This window comes from Lepidochelys kempii, chromosome 5, assembly GCF_965140265.1.
Source record: "Lepidochelys kempii isolate rLepKem1 chromosome 5, rLepKem1.hap2, whole genome shotgun sequence".
In the NCBI taxonomy this organism is placed as follows: Eukaryota; Metazoa; Chordata; order Testudines; family Cheloniidae; genus Lepidochelys; species Lepidochelys kempii.
Window position 1 is genome coordinate 4,847,576 of NC_133260.1, and position 23,329 is coordinate 4,870,904.

The window sequence follows — 23,329 nt, forward strand, 5'->3', positions numbered from 1 at the left end:
TTGTGGTCCGCTAGAACCCCTTGCTCCTTTTCAGCAGTTCTACCAACTATACAGTTAGTCCCCATTTTGTAGTTGTGCATTTGATTTTCCTTCCTAAGTGAAGTACTTTGCACGTGTCTTTATTGAATTCCATCTTGTCGAATTCAGACCAATTCTTAAATTTGTCAAGGTCATATTGAATTTTAAGATACCCTCCAAAGTGTTTGCAATCCTTCCCAGCTTGGTGTCATCTGGAAAAGCATACTCTCCACTGCATTATCCAAGTCATTAATGAAAATATTGAATAGTACTGGACCCAGGACTGGCCCTGTGGGACCTCACTAGATATGCCCTCCCAATTTGACAGCAAACAATTGATACCTACCCTTTGATTATGGTCTTCCAAACAATTGTGCACCCAGTTTATAACAATTTAATCTGGATCACACTTCCCTAGTTTGCTTATGAGAATGTCATGTGGACATTGTGTCAAAAGCCTTCCTGAAACCAAATATCATGCCTATTGCTTCCCCGCATCCACTAGGTCAGGAACGCTATCAAAGAAAGAAATTAAGTTGGTATGGCATGATTTGTTCTTGACAAATCTGTGCTGACTATTCCTTTTAACTCTATTCTCCACGTGCTTACAAATGGATTGTTTAATCATATGCCCCAGTATCTCTCCAGGTATTGAAGTTAGGCTGACTGGTCTGTAATTCCCTGAGTCTTCCTTGTTCGCCTTTTTGAAGATAGGTACTATGTTTTGCCTTTCTCCAGTACTCTGGGACCTCTGCCGTCTTCCAGGAGTTCTCAAAGATCTCAAACCATGGTTGATGTCTTACAATTTTTAGATTTCAGAGTGGCAGCCATGTTAGTCTGCATCAGCAGAAAGAATGAGGAGTACTTGTAGCACCTTAGAGACTAATAAATTTATTTGAGCATAAGCTTTCATGGGCTAAAGCCCAGTTTTTAAAGATCCTGTGATGCTTTTCACAAGAAAAATTGTTAACCTGGTTTCTTGGCCAAACAGCAGTGTGTTACCGCCACTTTGACTGTGGGTCTGGTTATACCCATACTGCTGTGTAGTGCTGCAGTGCTTTCCCAGTTACTGTGTTCCGCTCCAGAGGTGATTTGCGCTTCCCTGGTGGGTGAAGATTCCTACCTATAGCTGTGTGCTTGTAGTTGCTGCAGCACCGGAGGTCCCAATCAGGAGCATGGTCGCTTTGTGTTAGATGGCATCTCAAGTCCCTTGAGATCTTTCTGGGTGAAGGGCACTATGGAAATGCAGGATAATATCACAACCTCTCCTGACTGCTCCAGATTGTAGTGCTCACCTTGAAAATACTTGGCATCTCTTTCCTCCTATTAATAGTAAATGGTTTCAGGTGTGGGGTCATAAAACTGTGTGGTTGGGACATCTGTCTATCTCTTGGGACTTCTAGACTGGTTTGTTACCACAGCTAGGTTCTGCTTGCTTGTTTGAGTGTTTGTCATCGTATTTAGAGTCCTTAGACTTATCCTCCCTTGCACCCGCCAAGGAATCATTTTAGTTACTCTGTTTCCTAAGGAGCAAGACTGACAGGACTCCCTTTGGTGTTGATACCACCCCAATTAGCTAGAGGGGTCACTGTTGAGTGATGCAGGTCACTTTTTTCCCCTGTCTTCAGGGGAGAGCAAGAGACTGGGACAAAAAGTCAAACATGAATCTTCTGCGTTCTTGCAGGGCACGGCTGATAGGTTTGAGGGACATCCAGCCAGTGTTTCTTGAGATCAGTGCTGCACCCTTGCTAATTTGAGAGGAATGGTAGGGATCCTTAGGTTAAAAGCTACTATGGTCAGTTGCCAACATAGGAGAATTTTAATCTTGTGCCCCTTTTAGTTAGTTAGTACTGGTATTTGCTTACCTCTTTCTAGTAAAATCTTTCTTTTGCTCGTTGTTTGAGAGAAAAGATAGTCCAGTAGTTAGGGCACTAGCCTGGGGCTTGGGTGACGTTGGTTTGAGTTTCTGCTCAGCCACAGAGATCTTGTGTAATCTTTGCCCTGGTGCTATGTGCCTCAGTTCTTCCCTTCCTCACAAGGGTGTTACATATTTATCCTCACTAGAAACTGCAAGGTTTACTCTGGTATTGAAGTACCTAAAATAAATTACAGTACAAATGGATTCTGCTAAAATCAAAACAATTTTATCACTAAATCAATTAACCTTCTCAAGAACTCTTTAGCAAGAAACAGGGTCGTTGTGGCTGCGTACCAGGAGAGATGGGGAAGACAGGGAGACTGAGGTGTCAGAGTGGGAGATCAGCCCTGTGAAATATGAGTAGTTTTCCAAAAGCGAATGCAGATTCCTACATTAAGAATTTCCAGTGAAACAACTAGTAAGGATTCTTTCTGATCTCCAGAGAAGCTGCCTTTTGAAGTCCACATCCCCTGCAGATGGCTCAGGCAGAAGGGTTTTTTTGATGTAGCTGAACGTGCATGTACTGCTGGATCAGCAATTCTCATGAACTGATTTCTACCAGAGGGTAGCTTTCAATGTACTTGAATGCCCTCTGACCCTCCTATGCAAAAGCCAGCTAATAAGAGAAGTAAAAAGGCAAATTCAATTTAGTTTGTATGTTTGCGTCAAAAGCTTTCCCCTAGTTTTTTCTGCACTGGTTGCTTAATATCTGACACATCCTATTTTCCTATGCAAACAGCTCCCTTCTGGACTCCTAATATCCTCTGGAGAGAGAAAAATGTCAGCTTTCAGGAGTTGATATTTAGACTTGAGAAATTAAACTGCATAAAAGTGTTCAGCGCAATGGAGTATATACCATTGTGTATTGCTCGCTTCCAGGTGTACCATTTGGATAACTATCTGGGGGAACATTTTATAGCAAGGGGGATGTGTTAACTGCTGACCTGTGAGGGTCTATCTACAGCATAAAGAAAAACCTGCGGCACCAAGTCTCGGAGAAGGATAAATCGACTGGGGTACATGGGGCTGAGGCTGTGGGGCTAAACATGGCAATATAGACATTTGGGCTGGCACCTGGGCTCTGAAACTCGGCAAGGGGGGGGGCAGGGTCTCCTAGCCGGAGCTCCAGCCCAAGCCTGAACCTCCCTGCTATTTTTAGTACAATAGCCTGAAGGTCGGTCAGTTGACTCAGGCTCTGAGTCTTAGCACCACAGGCTTTTCCTTGCACTAACAATAGATGTACCAAGTGAGCTGGTCCACCTTGGGGTTCAGTATGTGAACCCAGGTGTGAGCCCCTGGCTGCATGCCTCTCTCCTCTCCGCAAAAAGGTTTGCTGTCTTTGGCTGAAATGAAAAATCTGTCCCTAAGAATTTAGCCAGAACAGATTGGGGTAAACTCACCATGGAGAAGCCTAATCCACAGTGCTCTGCTGGACATGTCAGACCTGCTCAAGTGTCACGAGCTTTAAGCCCTACACGCTTCTCCATGCTTACTCACATTTTCTTTCATGAAGTCAAAAGCGTCCATAGATTCTTTCTTCCCTGGGGAAAGGTTCTCTGCTGATCTGATAAAGGATAGAACTGTTGCCAGTCAGCCTGTTGTGCAGTAAGTGAGGATTTTAATCACTCTAGATTTAATCACTCTACTATTTTTTTCCTTCTACGTCCGGTGAATTTATCCTGACTGAGGATCATGTCTCAATGGCTGGGGAGGGGGCTCTCAAATTGGAGGAGTGTTCCTTTTCTGCTCGTCATGGAGGCCTAATTTGGTCCCAAAGCAGCCTGCAGACCCAGACTATCCTAATTACAGTGACCATATTTCCCTATGCTGAATACGGGACACCTGGTAAAATTACTCATATTCATGCAAGTTCAATGGCAATCAGAACTATGCAGCACAAATATTCTAATTAACATCAAGTTGACTGAGCCCCTGTTAAAAAGAAATACTGAGTAGTTGGATTCTTTTTATTTATCTTCTTATCTTTAAGGATTTAGGATTTACACAGAGAGAGGTGACACACACAGCCCACCACCGCGCGCACACATGAGGAGGGGTGACACACGCGCTCCCGTACACCTCTTTCACAGAGGGCGGTGACCAACTAACCCAACCGTCCCTGCCAGGCACTCTCCGCCCTCTATGCTTGGCTAGGCCCCCAGGATGGACCCGTCTCTCTGGATACCTGGCGCTGCATCATCCCAAGGCAACACGTGTGGGGGCACGTAGGTTCACATACCCCCCTCAGATTTCTGCCAGGGTTCACACCGGAATGTGGCTAGCAGCAGCCTTTCCGCACTGTACGGGAGGAAAGGGACGGGAGCTGCTTCCAGCCACGGGGGTGAGGGGAGACACAGATGACTTGGCCCATGTCTTTGCAGCACTCATCTTCCCCTCCCCTCTCTCCCGCTCCCCTGTGGCTGGATAAAGCCTGCCCCTTCCTGCCCACACAGTGTCGAAAGACAGCTAACACCTCCAGCCTGCTGCTGGTGACTGATATAACCCAGCTGCCTCCTGTCCCCCAGCTACAGCGCAGGCAGGAAGGAGTTAAGTCCTAAGGATGCATTGTGTACCAGGGTCTAGGGAACCTATTTTCAGGGGCTTCAGCAAACCTGGCCAGAGAGATGGCTCAGCAGAGGAAGGCGCCTAGGGGGCAGAGCAGCCCCGCACGCCTTGGGGGCAGGACCCAGGGTGGTGGGCGGCAGGTGAAGAGGATGCTAAACCCCTGCATAATGGGGCTGCTGTGGAACCTGCCGGGTCAGGGCGCAAACAGGTTGGAAATCGCTTCCCCCTGCCATCACTCCAGCTTGGCTCCTCCGGGCCAGTGTTCCAGGCCAGAGGGTCTTGGGCTTTCCTGGGGCACCGGCCCTGCCAGAGGCCGGTGCCCCAGGAAGGAGCCTGCCAGCCAGGCTGTTGGTGAGCTGAGCGCTCCAGCCAGGGGCTGGTTCTCCATACAGCGTTGGAAGCGGAACGCACCCCGCCGGGGGGGATCTGGAGAAGCAGTGGGGCTGTGCGGGAGTAAAGGGGCAAAGCAAGAGAGGAGAGCAAGAGGGGGAGCAGCAGAGCCAACATGTAATTGGCTGCCACCTGGCGCCTGCCCACACGCACCAGCTACCGCGGTGCGCAGCCAGTGCTGTCCGGAAATGGGACGGGGCAGGGCCCTGCTGGCCAAGAGCCTGCACGCAGCCGGGGCTGTGCAGACAGACCAGCAGGGGGAGCCACCCCGCCACCTGCCTTGCACACCTACCCCCATTGTCTGCCACTAGCGCCCCCCCGCCCCCCCCCTCCCCCCCCCGGAATCACCATCAGTGGACGGGTGGCTGGTGAGCAGGGATCTGGCCAGCAGTAGGACCCACCAGTACTGATGCGGGGGAGACAGAAAATACTGGACAATTTGCCTGTTTTTAAGAAAGTCAGAACACCTACAGGAGGGCTTAAATATGGGACTGTCACTTTAAAAACGGACATCTGGTCACCCTAGTCCTAATGGCTCTATGGATTGTACTGTTTGAAGAGAATTTTCAGGCGAGGAGGGGTTCTGTTCTGCCTCCCCGTGCCTGGGAACTTAAGCAAGATCCAGGGGTGTTTGCTGTTGGGCTGATATGTACCTCTCCATCATGTAAGTTGTGCCATTTTAATGAAACAACCAGAAAAATCCTTCCATCCCTCTCTGGGAGGACGCTGAGGATCCTGTAGTTCTTCACTATTGGGCACGTGGAAAACCTGTGAAGGCAGCTGCCGCGACTGCTTTGCAGAGAGGAGACAGACAAGTTGTCTAGTTTACAACTTCTTTTTTTTTTTTTGGAAGGCTCATTTTAGTGTGGGGGAATGGCGTTGAGAACCTTGAGCAACTTGTCTATGAGCAGCACTATTGGGAACATTACATTGTCTCTTTAAGTGTTCTCTAGTAACCAGGTCTGATTTTTAAAAATACCTCCTGAACAGATTCTTTTACTTAAATGTCAGGTGTATGTTAGCAAAGAGTTTCTGTATTTGGATAAGCTCTCAGTTATTAATATTGATTAAAATTGCACTTTTGATTAAACAGAGCCAGACAGCATTGCCCTCACGTTGCTATAGGCAACCAGCATTGCAAATTCACAGAATACTACTTAGATTTATATTTAATGTTTTCTAGTGTGTTTCTGCTGGAAACAAGGTTTCTTCCCATGGATGAAGAGAGCTTTGACAGCCCAGTAAATGTGCAGCGATACTAACAAGATCAGGAATTCAGACTTTTATTTTCAAGTGATTTATTTTAAATTTTTGATCTGATCTGAATCACAAAATCATTTGTGGAAAATCTTTTCTATTTAGTAAGACTTCTTTTCCTTCACTTCCTAGATTGTCTGGAGGAATACACATTCGAACACTCAATGCTTCGTTAGCCTGTGTCATGTCTTTAAGGGTGACCAGTGATATTGTGCTATCCCAACGTATCTCAAACTGGATGGGAGCCCAGTGGCCTCCCTAGAGTAGTCCGAGCCTCCTTCCTTGGGGAAAAATCGACAAGCCAGCTCAGGCAGAAAAGAAACTAAATGAACAGACTTTTCTTGTTGACTCTTTTGGAATCCAGCAAAAACATGACAACTTCCCTTGAGTAGTGAAGATTCCCAGATGTCCCGCCCCAAGGAAAAGTTAATCCTGCCCTAGCAACATACTTAGTTATTTACAAACATTAGTTTATTTTAAGATACCACAATTAGAGATGTTTGTGTTTCAGGATTGCTCCAGGGACTGGTGCTGTGATGAGATTTTTGTCTTTAAATCTCCCATTGGTCAGGAATTAGCTAGCAGCCCTCTTGGAAAGGTCAGAACCAGCCTATTGGATTAAAACTTTCCCAAGAAGTCATTGTCCAAATGCACTTGGATTTGAATAACCATCATCAGCTTGGTCCCTTTCTGCAAAATGGAGGGTAGACACCAGGTCTTAACAGGCAAGCATTAAAGCCTTAGTAGGCTTCCAAAACTGATTAAACTTGTGTAAGGACAATAACATCCACATGCCTGTTAGATAGCGTTTAAAAATTATTTCTATAAGGGATATAAGCCCTCATGCTTCAGGGGATGAGTCAGCCACTACACTCATACATACAACTACCTGATGGGGATTGATAAGTAACTTTTCCCTAAGGGCAGGCTAGAGTTATTCACTTAATGGGTTTAAACACTTTTTTTTCCATTGAAGCATCTACTACTGTCTACTGTTAGATAGCCCTCATTACTGGTCCTTCCTAAAATCATCTTAGTCTTCGTTCTATCCAAGCATTAAACTTTTTTTAGCCATGTGAAATAAATGAAAAATGAAATTTTTTAGCCATGTTTCATTTAAAACATTACTTCAGGAAGTGGGGGAAGCATCCTGCATTGTTCATGGGGGGGATAAATTAGATGACTTAATGCAGGTAGGTCTCTTATTAATGGATTCACACCAATCCCAGTAAGTTAAGAAATATATTAACTCCTAGACACTCAAATGTTTTCATAGAATTTGGTGGTTCCCAGAGGGCACTTTCAGGAGGTAATTGAGTTTCGGAATCTTTTTTCTTCCTGTAGACTTCAAGAAAGCAACTGGGTTTCGCTTTAGCAGTCTTCTAATTGCTATCAGGACTGCTCCCAAACGAAACTTTAACTCCATTTCCAAGCATCCTTTGGAGGCCACATGACTTTTGTATAGAACATTTCTAATCTTCACTAGCCACGCAAAGCAGCGTGCAATCAGTTCCCAAATTTGAGTCGGTTTCCAGAGTCTTTGGGGGAAACTGTCCCTGTAATCTCAAACCTGCAACACTCAGCCACCTCCTGTACTCTGACCTTGCTAAAGTGGATTCTGACTTGAAAAGTTATTTCATGAAGAAGTTTTGGTGGCTTTACAGGCAGGCTTTAAAAAAACACGATTGAGCAAGATAGAAAAAAGAATTGCTTGTAGACAGGGCAAGACTTTGACAAACACACAGCTGAGTTGTGAGGCTTGCTGTACGGTGATTCATATTTAATTGTTTTCATGTTCCCAGTCCTAAATTTCCTTTCCTTTCCTTAAATTAAAGCCAAATGTACCTTGATGTAAAAGCAGCTCCTGCTCTAGTAACAGCTGATGTTCAGCCAGGCATTTTCATCTTTGCATTCTTTCTGCTGCTTGAGTTAGTTGCACTGTGGTCCAGAGACCAAAGTTGTGCTGCAGTGTATGCAGGATGAGCTCTTCTGCACCAGGCAGGGAATATATTAAATTTTAAATAGATTTTTCCTTAGAAAAGGAAACAAAAACTAATAGTAGTTGCGGCAAAGAGTCCTGTGGCACCTTATAGACTAAGGGACATATTGGAGCATGAGCTTTCGTGGGCGAATACCCATGTCGTCGGATACATGAGTGACATGCGTCCGACAAAGTGGGTATTCACCCACGAAAGCTCATGCTCCAATACATCCCTTAGTCTATAAGGTGCCACAGGACTCTTTGCTGCTTTTACAGATCCAGACTAACACGCCTACCCCTCTGATACTTGACATAATAGTAGTTGGAATATAAGACTGTAGTCCTCAAATAGAATGGGCATGGGAATGCAAGTAACCATGCCCTCTGTTATTTGTGTCTTACCCATAAGACAACCATAGATTTGTAGATTCCAAGGCCAGAAGGGACCACTGTGATCAACTAGTCTGCCCTCCTGTAGAACACAGGCCAGAGAACTTTCCTGGAGTAATTCCTGTTTTGAACTAGAGCATGTCACTCTGTCTGCAGTGGCTCACAACCATGAGTGCCTATGTTACGGCATACTGTCAAAAACAGGGCAGACACCCCAACCTGGTGGCATGTTCTACAGTTAGATTTCACCAAAGTGAACAAAGTGCACTTCTGGATTAGTTGTGACAGTGTTACCATGGAGTCACAGACCATCCCCTTAGACTCTCCAGTCTATCTTGCCACCCTGGCAAGTTGGATTTAGGGATAAATGGTCACTTACACCAAAAATTACAAAATATTCAAGTTGCTTCCAGTCCCAAAGTCACTTACTCCAAATCAATTGGTGCCCTAGATTTTTACACCAGAGTCAACACCTGTAGCCAGTCCTGTAATAAACTGTCTCAATGTTTATTAACTAGGAAAAAGAAACAAGTTATTTACAGGTTAAAGCAAGCAAACATATACACACAAATGAGTTACCATCTACGGTTCCTAAAGATGACAGTGATGTGGTAATCTGTCAATTGAAAATTTCTTTCAGACCAGATCTAGGAGTAATCCCTGGTGAATTCTGCCTTAATTTAATTTCTCTGGTACTGTGAGAGTTCAAAGATCAAAAATCTTCATGTCAGCGATTTCCCCCACCACCACCACTTCCAGCATTCAGACGGATGGGGAGAGGCCTTCTGCATGTTCTTCTCCATGGGTGGATGGGGCAATTAACAAAGCTTCTGTCGTACAATGGCCCACTTAATTTTTGATAGTCCTCCTGGATTGGTGGGGGAGGGAGGGATGATGCCTGGATTTGCAAGTTCAGAGCAAACATTTTTGAAGTTGTAAAGTAAAACTTGCATATAGCATGGAATACAGACATTACAAGTAAGATTAATGCATGCAGCAACTAACAAGCATTTCAGAGAGTCTAAACACAATACATTTTTTATAAGACTAATACCTGTTTTGAACAAAACTAACATCACTACAGCCATCACTACTAACCCCAGGCTGAAGACTCATTTGAGACGTAACTGGAACAATGTACCAAAGGGTGTGGTGGATTCTCCGTCACTGCAATCTTTAAATCAGGACTGGATGATTTTCTAAAATACATGCTGTGACATTGGTAAACCTAGTGCCAGCTCTGGCCAGGCTGTAGGCATTAGCTTGGTTTAGGTTCCAGCTGTGAGTTTCAGTTTTTAGCTAATGCCTATGGCCTTGGCCAGAGCTGGCGCTTGATTTACCAATGTCACAGCATGTATTTTAGAAAATCATCCAGTCCTGATTTAAAGATTGCAGTGATGGAGAATCCACCACACCCTTTGGTACATCGTTCCAGTAATCATGTCTCAAATGAGTCTACAGCAGAGGTGGGCAAACTACGGCCCGCGGGCCACATCCGGCCTGCAGGACCCTCCTGCCCAGCTCCTGGCCCGGGAGGCTAGCTCCCGTCCCGTCCCCTGCTGTTCTTCCCTCCCCCGCAGCCTCAGCTAACTGTGCCACTGGCCCAATGCTCTGGGCAGCAGGGCTGCGAGCTCTTGCCGGGCAGCGCAGCTGCAGAGCCGCAGCCTGACCCGGTGCTCTGTGCTGCACGGTGCTGTGGCTGGCTCCGGCCCGGCTGCCCGTCCTGGTGCTCTGGGCGGCACGGCTGTAGCGCCACCAGCCACCTGCGCTCCAGGCAGCGTGGTAAGGGAGCAGGGGGTGTTGGATAGAGGGCAGGGGAGTTCAGGGTGGTGCTCAGGGGGTGGGGGTGTGGATGGGGTCGGGGGGGTTGGATGGGGGGCAGTCAGGGGCAGGGGTTCCAGAAGCGATCAGGGAGAAGGGGTGGTTGGATGGGGCAGTCGTCCCAGGGGCGCAGTCAGGAATGAGAAGAGGGGTTGGATGGGGCGGCGGGGGGCAGTCAGGGGCAGGGGGTCTGGGGTTTGTCAGGGGACAAGGTGGGGTGGATGGGGCAGGAGTCCCTGGGGGGAGTCAGGGAACAGGGCAGGTTGGATGGGGCAGGGGGCCGTCAGGGAGCAGGGGGTGGGGGGGTGGCACGCCTGGCTGTTTGGAGAGGCACAGCATCCCGTAACCGGCCCTCCATACAGGTTTCGGAAACCCAATGTGGCCTTCAGGCCAAAAAGTTTGCCCACCCCTGGTCTACAGCCTGGGGTTAGTAGTGATGGGTGTATGATGTTGGGTGATGTGTACTCTTTCTTCCATTGGCCTAAAATGAGCTAAGCTCAAAGAACACATAGGAAGCTATGGTCTCTGCCCTAAAAAGAGCTTCTTGTTGCCCACCTGATAACTGCTTTCACTACCTGTTGGCCTCATAACAAGTAATCCATAAATATGGGGATACATATCACTTTCCACATCCTCTGAAAGATCCAGTATCCTAATACTTACAAAGGTTGATTAAAGAGAAGCAGTTATGGGGGGGGGAATCACATCTTGATCATCTATAGTTGCTTAATAATCTCCATATCAAATATGGTAAACGTATATGTTAAAACAGATGTTTCTAATGTTGGCACTCCTGGCACAACTCCACATTTGGAAAACAAGCTGTCATGAGGTAAAAAGTCAATACTGGTGACAGGATTATTCTGTCTCACGTTGTCAGTCGAGGCCAAACTCAAACTTCTATCAAAGTGGGAATAACCACAAAGAACATAGCCAGCTCATATGCTAGCTTCTAGTTCACTTTCTGATTGGTGTCCTGGTTCTGCTCTTTAGGAACCTCAGTGGTTGAGAAACAGGTTACATGGGATCACCTTTCCGTATTCAAACTGTCTTGAATACTGTGTTCAGCAGAGACTTAAGGCTTGTCTAAACAGAGTTTTTTGGCATTAACTTTTGGATTTGGATTATAATGCATTGTGTCCACACAACGCAATTATTTTTTTTTTAAGTTATCTGGCCACTCTGAAAAGAGGATTGAGTCAATTTCAGGGTGAGCTAGGCCCAGGAAAAAGTTTGGGTGAATTTGAATGATGAATTAACTCTTCTGCCTCTACCTTCCACAGTTATCCCACACTGTATTGCTTAACACATGGATTGACCTGTATGCCCTCTGCTGCTCTGAGGTCATGTTGAACTGATGCTACTTGCCTGTTTAAATGCTGACATGCAATCAGATGGGCCCCATTTGCAATTACGAATCCCTGGGGTTGCATGTTCTTCTCAACCTTACAGCAGCCACGCCTCATGCAGCTACGCAGAGATCATGGGTTTCCTTTATCTGTAGAGAGGAGATTGTCGGGTCTTGCCTTAACAGCAGCCCACAGAATGCAAAGATATGAGTGTATATCTCCTGGGAGTGACAAGTTCCGGGGGTATAACAAAGGAAAGATGCTCTAGCAGAATATTAAAGCAAAAACTCGAGGACAGCAACAAGACCCTCTAGCTAGCTCCTAGCACCTGCCCCATCTATCACAAGCTGAAATGGATTTCTGCCAGTGAGGCACCACCAAACCCTGTGGTTTTGTGGACTGCAGCCAAGAGGCCACGGATCCCAACCTGGACTCCTGATGAGATTTCCCTGGAAAGTCAAGATCTCCTTCCCATGCAAAAGCCTGAGGAAGAGATGGTTCCCAAAACCAGGCAAATGTCTTTCAGTGAACACTGTGTGCTCTGTTACAGCACAACTCCTAGATGGGTTTCTTAAAAACTTTTGTTATGGCTACCCAATGGCCACTGCCATTTTGGGCAGATGTGAACTAGCAACCTTTCCGAGCCTGCTCAGCTTTTATAGCTCCCTCCCACTCCCGCCATGGTTAAAATGATGTCTGCACTGGACAGCTTAAGCTCTCCAGCAGCTATTTTTGTAAAACTTTCATGTCCCACAGCCATTGACCATAATGGCACCCAAGGCTCCTTTACCCGTTCTATGTAACCGTCCCTCTCCTGCCCAACTGTCTGCAACCCATGCCAGTCAAGTGTCCTTGTCATTAGAATGTGAACTACACAGCACTCACTTCTCTGAAATAGTCCCTTCTGCTCCACCACTGTTCCCCTACTCTCCTTTCCCCTCCCTATTTGAGGCTGGTGGGGCTGCAAGGGCTAAAATCCGAACCTCTTGTAATGCAGGCATGTTTTATTGAAGTGGCAGATACAGAAAGAGAACTCAATATAAAAAGTACTTTGCTTCACAGTTGGAGCAATGCCCTGAGCTTTTCACTACCGTTGCATGTTAAGGTATATTTCCCAGTGTGTGACATTTACAAATGCATAGGTTATAAGGTACTCGGCTAGTTTTAATCACCCACAGCTCTGTTAACCTTCTGGGTTCAGAACAGTCACTGTAGAAGTCTATTAATTTTGGAGTGCACTTTGTCCTGCTCTGCAGATGCATTGCAGCCATATAGGTACCATAGTCCTTCCAGTCCTGCAGCATCTTGGGGTAGGGAGTGGGGGGAAGCATTCTGGTGAACAGCATTGCTGCTTATCTTGCTCGTTTGCCCATTGCCTTTTTGAACAAGACCCTTCTCTGCCTCTTGATATGCCTCTGGGTAACATCCTCTGAAGTAAGAACAACCTGCAGAAGTACACAAGCAATTACGACCCAGTCCCCTGCGGCCCACCACTGATCCAGAGTGGTACGGGGGCATTATGCAAAGGGAAACTTCTATCTCCAGGCTCACCCCAGACTGGGAAGAGACTGTGGGAATGGAATTCTCAAATTGAGGGAAAAAGTAACATTTTAGTATTTGTTTCCTGGAGACAGGAATTAATACAATAATTTGTTCTGTTTCTCGGCTCTGTGCCTGATGTGCTGTTGCCCTTACAAACAGGATTATTACCAACCTCGGAATGTCTGACAGATCTCTGGGAGAAGAAAAGGAAGATAATATATGTGAGAATCTTGCTTGTGCCTCCTGGAAGAGGGAGAAGAACACGGGAGTGGAGGAAAGGTCTACTTGCAAAGAGAGGAGAGAGCATTGACAATGGACTGTATTGAGGGCAGTCGGGAGATGCAGAAACAGCTGATGGAGTTGATGCAGAAGTAGGCAGTCCTGCTAGAGAACATTGTAGTACAATTGTTCCTGCTCAGTATCTGCACCTCCACACCAACCCAGCCATGTTCTGCAGCCCACTGAGAGCAATGCATACTGAGAACAGTGGTATCCTTCCCGAAGTTTCAGCCACAGGCACCTCTCTCCACACCCCAAGTCAGGGAGATCAGTGAATACTGGAACCCTACCTTCACCCCAGCTACAAGTGATGGATTATTTTCTTGCCATTCTACATCCCACGGCAAGGACAGCAGTTAAACCCTGGTCCAACCCATGTTTGTGACCAAAATAGCACAGATATGTGCATTAAGCATTTAGGCAAGTGTGTCACATCAGTACTATTATGTTCCATAAAGTTTTCACTGTTTTATGTGTTTTATGTCCTATTGCTTTGAAGTTTGCACTGCGTTCAATAAAAGTTTTATTATTTGCACTATTTGATGTTCAGTAAAGGCTGCTATTGACAAAAGGGTTCAATGGCTTCATAAAATTACACCTGCAATAAACATAATAAAATGCTCATTCATAATATCATTGCACAAAGCATCAAATTTCTATTTCATAAAATCCTTACAGACTACTGAAATCCTTATGTAATGCACAATAAAATGTCATTTCTGTATTTTAGCTCCTAGCCTCTAAATAGAAGCACAAGGTATGCCTGCGCTTGTGGCTTGCTGCTGTTTGCAGAGGCAGCCTCTCTGGCTGTTCATAACCTTCCAGAATTCTCTGCACCTCCATCTGCCGCCTATTGATGAAGCTCTGTCCCTTGCTCTCACAGATTTTGTGCAAATGCATCAAGTAATTTTCACACAAGTAGCCTCCAGCCTTGTCCTCTGGCATCTCCATCTCCCTTTCAGCCTTCCAAATGCACACTCCCCTGTCATTCCGCAGCTACTCCATGGACAAGTTGAACAGTCCTTTCTCTTATCCAAGTATCCAGTAAAAAGGCTTCAGAAGCCAGGAAAACAGGGTAAGCTGGGTCTCCTAGAAGGAATGTCCATAATGGTCATGGGAGCAGACATTCCCTTTCTCGCTGAGGTTTTCACTCCTGAATTTCTAAAGGTCTTGGCACCGTGGACCCTTTCAAGGCCACCGAACATTAATATACCACAGGGATTGACCAGGCCTTGGAGACATGAGGCAATACCCCTTTTCTGTTGAACTCTGAGGCTTAGTGTGGGGGATAAAGAAGAGACATATGGGTCCCATCAAGGGCCTTGTTACAATTTAGGAACCGCAACCATGCAAATCATTGCTTGTCTGTGCTTTCCAAGCTTTCTGACACAGGGCATCGCCATTCTCTATAGCAGCGTGCACCTGTATGACGACAACCCCGACAGTTGATCTATCAGCACCAAGCTGATCAGGCATGGTAAGCTTCTAGATGGTGATGGCCACTCACTTCTCCACACTGAGGGGAACTCTGATGTTGGTGTTCTGCCTTGGGTGAGTTCTGCACAGATCTCTACGAAAGTGGCCTTTGTCATCCTGAAATTCTGCTGCCCCTGCTAGCCATCCCACATCTGCATCGTTCCCTTCCCACCGTTCAGTGCTAGTTTCCCCAAGTCCAGAAACAGCTCTCCGCTGCATGAAGCTTCTCCAGGAAAAAATCATCCACAATTAAGTGCTAGATTTCATCCCTCTCTATCCAGATAGATTTAGCAGTGAGGCAGCTGACTCCCAAAGTCATCCAGCTACACAACTGCAAATGCAGCTGCAGCAGTCTCTCTATTAAGTGTCAATGCATGCTGCTTTGTTCCATCCATGCTGGCTGACAGCAGCTTGAAAATGGTGCTGGCTCACAAGAAAGACAAGTCATGGGAATTTGTTAGTTTGAAGTCCCAGAATTCCAGTGGCTTCTGATAGGTATCCCACAGTGCATTGCAAGAAAAATCCCATCATATTGCCTAGCAGTGGAACAATGACCATGGGATACCGAGTAGGGTCCCAGAGCTCGGGTTGCAGCCTGAGCCCAACATCTTCACAGGAATTTTACAGCCCCACAGCCCAATTGCAAATCAGATGACCCAGGCCAGCTGCAGGTGTTTAATTACTCTGTAGACATACTGCCAGATTGTGCCCTCATTGACACCTATAGCCCTGTTGTCTTCCAGTTATGACCATGAATCTTCAACATGGTTGCACAGATGTAACTGTAACTCTGCAACATGTTTATTACTGGTAATATATGAAAAGAAGAGAGATCCCAGGTTCATTTTGCAGGGCTAGTAGTCAGAAAAAACTTTCTTAGAAAACTAAGCACACACTTTGATCTGGGTTCACTGATTCATTCAATGACATTTTTAGAGTAAATTTTTGAAGTAGACCCACACTTCAACTTCTGTGTGGCACATAAATACTGGAGTGAGTACCACGGATGGATTATAAATACCTTAGATGAATTGGAGAAAGTACTTCTGTAGCTAATCAATTCAGTTAGAGTTGAGAAATTCTTGTATGACAAAAAGAACAGGAGTCCTTGTGGCACCTTAGAGACTAACACATTTATTTCAGCATAAATAAATTGGTTGGCCTCTAAGGTGCCACTAGTACTCCTGTTCTTTTTGCCGCTACAGACTAACACGGCTGCTCCTCTGAATCTTGTATGACCGTTGTTTGTGCTGTGGATAAAGACATTCAGAAATCCAGGCTACCAAAATCTTGGAGGGAGCACTACCGCTCTAGAATGGAAATAAAAGAAAGCTGAACCAAGGAAACTTCTTCTAATCTTTTCTAATTCTATGAGGGATGCACTCAAAAGTGCAGTATCACCTCTCCTAAAAGAAATCATTCAACCATCTAGCTAAATGTTAGCCACATATAACTGTTGCAAGACAGTTGTAGGACTGAAGGTACCGTATCCATCACTCTGCTTTTTCTTAAGGAAAATCAGAAGGGTTTATTTTAGGGAATAGATCTTCTAACAGCCTGCCAGAGTGTCCATTTATAACAGACACAATGAATTACCGTAGGGCAAACGTGTAAAAAGAACCAGTTGCTGGCACCATTGACTGTGTTCAAACAGCAGTCCCTCTTAAAATTATGGATCAATTTGTTTTTGTCCCTTTTGGGGGCTTCTGGCCTTTCCTCTCCGCCTCTAGTCTTCAACAGCTGCGACCCTAGTTCTTCCATTCAACTATGCAGTGCTGCAGTATGAATGACTGATCGTGGCTTCTTTAACGTTAAAGATACCGAAAAGTTTCTCTGAAGTGGAATATGTTGCAATGGCAAACAGAGGTTTGACGGTTGGGAAGTTGGCAGTTTCCACCTGCTCCAACACACATCTCAGTTGACCGGAGACCTTGACATGGGAGAAAATCCCCTTCTCCCTGAAGGCCTTAATTATAGCAGAAAGCTGCACTAGTGACTCTGGTCCTTTAAAATTATATTTGCTTTCTCCTACATCATTGTAGGCACTAGACGAGATAAGACTACTAGTCAGTGCTCCTGCTCCATCTTCATTAGAGGTGTTCTGTGTTTTGCTGCTTCTATCTCAAAGCCTAAATCAAAATAAACATTCATTCATGCATACAGATCTGATACTTGGACAGTGATCTGTAGAATGTCCTTGTACAAAGACATCCCTTATCTCATTTGGTTGTGGAGATGTATGCGCTGTGACCTTAGAGATCAGTCCCCATCAGCCCTGTAACTAGGAGCAGAAAGGCAGGGGATGACACTGAAGCAAAATCAGTGTAAACATAGACCATTCAGCATACCAACGTTGTGTAACCATTTTTAACATGTTTACCACACCAGGTATTCTCCAATAATACGTAACAGGAATCCCAGGTGTTCTCCTTCAGAAATCTGCTGCAAAGGCAGCTGACAGCCGTTAAAGTAGAGAAGGGGGAGGGCATTGAAGGAGATGGTAATGAGGCAGAATAAACCTGGTTACTGAGCTCTGCACACAACACTTCCTCAGTTATGTAACAGACTGGGCTGCAATGCTCTGGAAGCCTGATTTGTTCAGCCACTTCTGCAAGGAAAGCATTTCAGTGCACTGCATTTGTCCTTATACAGGCAGCCTGATCTCTCCCCATAGCCCAGTGAGGGCTCTAGGGAAAGTGTAGCTAACCACTAATTGCTTGTTTCTCTCTGTCCAGGAAGGTAGTGTTTCAGTTAAGACTGAAATCTAAATTATTGGTAGAAAGCGGAGTTATTCTAGTGTAACATTGCAATATAATTCATACTAAACTGATTTCATGGAGGTGTCATGTACGTCATTGCTCTCCCTAGGGCTGGCTGTATACTCGCTCCATTTAACTCCCTTGTAAAGTCAGGCTGATGCAGAACACCCTAGGCTGGCTGGAGGTGAGGGTCACTCAAGAACAATGCAGTTGGCTCGTTTGCCCCAGAAGTTCTGTTTTCTACCTATGGTTAGATCTCACCTTGGTCTAGCCCTGGAGAGAGGAAACATTCATCGCCCAAGAGGCATAGCGTTAAAGCCCAAGGTGTTGTGTATCATCTGTTGGGCTCATACAGGGTTTGAAAAATGTACCAGGCACCAACTCTCCAAAGGTCAGTACAAAAAGATTGAGGGAATGGCAGTGTGTCATGTATAGGCAGCATACATCGCCTGTCTGCTGCGGGGAAGGAGAAAGTGCTGTGATTCTTATGTGTTGTCCCTTTATCATGCTCAGGGGCTCCATCTAGCCCAGAGGTGGGCAAACTACGGCCCGCGGGACCCTCCTGCCCGGCTCCCGGCCTGGGAGGCTCGCCCCCAGCCCCTCCCCTGCAGCCTCAGCTCACTGCAGTGCCACAAGCGCAATGCTCTGGGCGGTGCAGCTGCAGAGCCCCGGCCTGACCCACCCGTGCTCTAGGCAGTGCAGTAAGGGAGCATGGCGGGGTTAGTTAGCGGGCAGGGGAGTTCAGGAGTGATGGTCGGGGCGGTCAGAGGGCAGGAAACCGGGGTTGAATGGGGGCAGGGGTCCCAGGAGGGCAGTCAGGAAGGAGGGGGGTGGGGGGGCAGTCAGGGGACAGGGAGCAGGTGGTGGTGGATGGGGCAAGAGTCCCGGTGAGGCCATCAGGGGACAGGGTACAGGGGGGTTGGATGGGGTAGAAGTCTCTCGGGGGCAAGAAGCAGGGGGGTCAGATTGGGGGCCGGGCCCCACCTGGGTATTTGGGGAGGCACAGTCTCCCCTAACCCACCGTCTCCCCTAACCCACCGTCCATACAATTTTGGAAACCTGATGTGGCCCTCAGGCCACCTGGTCTAGCCAGTGACCAGTAAGAAATTAGATGCCTGAATTGGAGCTCTTAACTGATGTCATTCCTGGTGACAAGCCCATATGAGTGCTACAAAGGGAAGGGTCTTAAGTAGAATAGCAACCTCCCAGTCTGTTGTGGGTCCTCTTCCCTAGCGCTTGACTTTTGTTGATCAGACTGCTCCTAAAGCAGCAGAGTGAAACTGATCAGATTCTTTTCAGTTTTCCTGCTAACCCTAGTGTTCTGAATAGTAAAATTGAAAGGTAACCAGTGTGATTAATGTTACTATGCTGTAGCTGGAGAAAACATGAACCGCAGCAGCAGAGGCCCTGGGGCTCTCTGTAGACTTGGGCAAGCAGCATTGCATGAGTTCACGTTCAGAGAACTTTCACTATGGTTGTAAGAGTTAAAGCCTTCATTACCTTGTACATGAAAGCTTAGATATTACAGGAAGTGATGGTATAGAGTAGATCCCTTCTCTCACTATGGAAAACTTCCTCCTGACCACTGATGCATCAGTAAACTTCTTCTGAAGTCTTAGTCCCCTATTGAAAAAGGGTGTGAGGGCATAGAGTATCAATACCCGCTATGTCCTTGGCCATTGCGAGACTGTGGTAAAGGGTGCTTACGTCTGTTCTCTGATGTGCTCACCTGACCGCTACCAACTGGACTGAGACTCACTAGTTCATTTTTCATAAGCTTATTTAAGTGATTACTAATACGGTCTACAATTCAAACCAGTGATCTGAAGGTGAAAGACTGTAATCTGTTTACCATCCAGACTCAAGGGTTAATCTTGTAAAAGAAACTGGGGTTTGACAGATCAGCTAGATGAACACAATTAATTTTTTAAGTCTTTGCCCATGCATTTTGCAGGTGAGCTGCTGCCTGTTTAAGGGAGTCAGGACCCATCAGGCGTTGTTTTAGACAGCAAAACCTTTGGTATGACCCCAGAACACCCTGACACACAACAGGTTAAAAAAACTTCCCTCACTATTAAATAGGTAAAACTATGAAACATTTCACCTTCTGCAGGGTAGACTCTTCCTACTGAAGCTTGACACAGCGAGAACGTTGTTATACAAGAAGAGAATTCACAAAAGGAAAAAAAGTAAAATGTGGAAGAGGCAAATCTGCCATGGATATTTTAGTCTGGTCATTTTCCAGTCAAATGTTTGATCTTATGTAGTCATCCTAACCAATGCTAATGAGCCTTTTGTCAATGAGTTTTAACTTAATTAAGAATTTGTGCTATGGTTGTAACCTGCAGGGAAACATTCTTGGCTGTTTTCCCTAGCTAGCTAAATGACTTCTCTACACCAAAAAGATGCTTATGGGAGAAGAAGCTAAAAGAAAAAAAGCTAGACCTAGTATGAACTAGGCTTGCTGTTCTCAACGCTGCCGCAGAAGTTTTCACATGTGACCTCTGAACAGCACTTCTGCAACTGTAGAAACTCTCAGCAAGCATTCAGTTGCCTGCTTTAGTTTGCTCCTGTTGACATGGACTAACAGGTAACAGCATTAGGCCGGCACAAGGCAGCAATAATTTACTGTTCTGAACCAAAAAGGGGAAGTAAACTAAGGACCCCAGTGGGTGGGCAAGCTGTGAGACACCAGTCAGAGGCAGTTTGTAGTTTGCTTCAATGTAGAGCAGTTTGGGGACACATGGGGCTGCAACCTGCATTTGTTCCAAGTGATGACAGGGTCACTCACATGAGGCTCACCTTTTTCCCTCCTGGAAAGAGGAAATTTCTGATGTAATCCAAAAAATCAACAGGTTATACTGACAGATTTCTAGTCTAAAATTTAATCTCTGTATAATCTTGATGACTTCTTTTTTTTTTTAGTTTCCAAAATAGCAGTTAATACAGTGGGATTTTATAGTCAACAATAGAGGAGTTAATGCTGATGTCCTAGGAAACTTCATTTTGTCCAGTTAAATTTCTCATACAATTTCTTATGGATTAGATAACCTATGCTTCATGTCTTAAACTGTTGGTATAAATAGCACCAAGTAACACACTAACACCAGGTTTCACTACCACTGGAAAGTAGCCACCTCTCATAAAAGTGATCTCTCTTAATTGTAAAGCACATTGACATGAGAGGAACTGTATAAACGCAAAGTCACCGTTACTACTCTCAATTAGGTGAAGTAGGTCTTTCCCACCTGCATTTGGTACAGTACAGCCACATTTACTACAGCTCTCAAGCAAGAATTGAAAGTTACCAACTGGCTCCTTATACAGATTACTCTCCGAGAACCTATATCCAGTTACATTTTGGAGCCAATGATTTGGAAATGTAATGCAACTCCCTGCTGTAGTGATCAGCTGTTACAGAAAAAAACTCAGAAGCCTGAATTCAGGTTCTGGCCAGTTAAAATCACAAGCCTGGTTATCCAGTCAACTGCATGTGCAACTCCTGTTGATTTCAGTGGGAACTGTATGCCTGTAACTAATATAGTGATTGGACTCCATTTTTCTTAGTTTAATCTGCAAAATCCTCCACTGTTAAAAGGGTCGGAGCAAACATGGGGCAAAGTTCTGATTGTGAGTGATTGTCTTGCTGTGCTGCCTAAGCAGAAATGTCTGTTGCAGAATGCACGTTATGGATGAGAACTCTCCCTTCCCTTTCCCCCTCACAAAATAAAGTGTTTTCTTGAGTCTTCATAAGCTAAAGTGAACTGATGGGCTTATCCACTTTTAGAAAACCATTGCACTGGTCTAGATGCACTGAAGTGGGAAGGCATGTGAGGAAAGAATGTAAAGGATGAGGACTGCATGTGCAAAAAAAACTCTATTAAACAGACTGTTAGAAAAGTGAACCCATTTCTGCCTATTAATCTGCATTAGAATCCCATCCTAGCTAGGAATAATGCAAAGGTCACTCTCCTCATGCATGCAAAGAGTGTGTGACTGATTCTAAAATTGGCTTATCACTAGTTTTTTGGTTTCGCTTACCTGCCATTCTTTTACTCTGCCCCAGTCATGGGGATCCTAATAAAGATGCTGTCGGCTCAAAAGAAAAAGATCACACCCAATTGGTCGCTTCCCCCAAAAACTACCTTAACTGTCTGTGATTGCCGATCACATGATTGCATGGCTGATGCCAACCCATTGTGAATGGGGCATATCTTTTAAAATTATTCTTGAAAACCCTTGGCAAGGCAAGGCAGTGACCTTGTCATAAATGACTTCCAAGGAATGGTTTGAGAGTTACAATGACTTCTCACTGGGTGTTGTCAGCCAGCATAACTTTATCATCATCCATTTAATATTAGTGTTTTAAAGTTGTATCTTCTCATATACGATTTATAATGCACTTAGAGCCTTGGATAAGCTCAGTGAGAACTTAAGTAAACTACTTCAGAATGCCCTCAGTTTTCCAGCACAGATGGACCTAAATGTGATGGCTTGATGATTCAGCACCATGGCCAGAGCAAGGAGTGGAAAATATCTTGTGGGCTGAGATGAACTGAAAGGAGGGTATGCTAGTAGCACATCATAAAACCAGCAGTGGAAGCAAAGAGGTCATAAACTAACCTACTAAAAGGAAAGATGTTGTTATCAGTTACCCAAAAATGCATGAAACTGACCCAGCGTTAGCTAATTTATGGTAGAAACCATTAAAGTTAACCCTCGCCAAGCACTACAGCGGCTATCTCCTATTCCTAGTATGGGAGAAGTGGTAATAATCAAGGGATATGAGCAATTACTGTTGGTAAAAGCTAACTTTTTAATATGGCAACCATTACATTTTAAATAAATGCCTTTGTAAAACAGACCACTGTGACAGTCTGTATCCCTATGCTCACCCTTTTAAAAAAAAACTGATAGATTTTGTACAAAGTATGCTTGTGAGGTATCGTTTGAAAACTCATAATGTGCTGATCATTATTGACCTGGTAATGTGTGGCAAGGTATGTAATGTTATAACATTATACTGTGTGATGTTACTAAGATGTATTCTAAATTTGGGGAAACAGTCACAAATCAGCTCCTCGGAGACAAAAGGCAAACTGATGCCTCACCCAGCTGTCAAGAGAATCAAATGGACTATCACCTGGCTAAGCGGCCATTCTTTGACAGGAAAAAGGGTATGAGTGAGAAATTTACATCTTGGCAACGAACAGCTGGAGGTTCCCGTCTCCACAGACTGGCTGTCTCCTGAACCTCAGCTGGAGCTGATTTTCAAAGAAAGCGGACTATAAGAAAGGAGAATACAGACCCCAAAATATCTCTCCCTTCATCTCTATTCACGCCTTCAACAACAACTGAAGGAAAAGGAAATGAACAGAGAACAGGGGGAGAGTTCCTGGCTGTGAGACTCCTAGATCATGTGAAGAGAAACTTTTTGCTTTGAATTCACTTAGCTTGTTAAGTTAGGTATTATTTTGCATTTTATCTTTTATTTCTTTGTAACTAATTCTGACTTTTATGCCTCACTACTTGCAAACGCTTAAAATCTAACTTTCTGTAGTGAATAAACTTGTGTTAGTGTTTC

The 23,329-nt window shown here is 45.2% G+C and overlaps 1 protein-coding gene and 1 long non-coding RNA gene across 6 annotated transcripts in view; both read left to right on the plus strand.

The window, feature by feature from the left end:
* Positions 1–13,510, plus strand: part of LOC140911083 (uncharacterized) — a 37,058-nt gene extending 23,548 nt beyond the window's left edge. Inside the window, exon 2 of the long non-coding RNA XR_012158830.1 lies at positions 13,391–13,510. This is a non-coding gene — a long non-coding RNA (uncharacterized lncRNA). The remainder of the gene's footprint in view (positions 1–13,390) is intronic.
* Positions 1–23,329, plus strand: part of FAM219A (family with sequence similarity 219 member A) — a 140,948-nt gene that overhangs the window by 24,373 nt on the left and 93,246 nt on the right. The gene's annotated exons all lie outside the window — the stretch shown is intronic.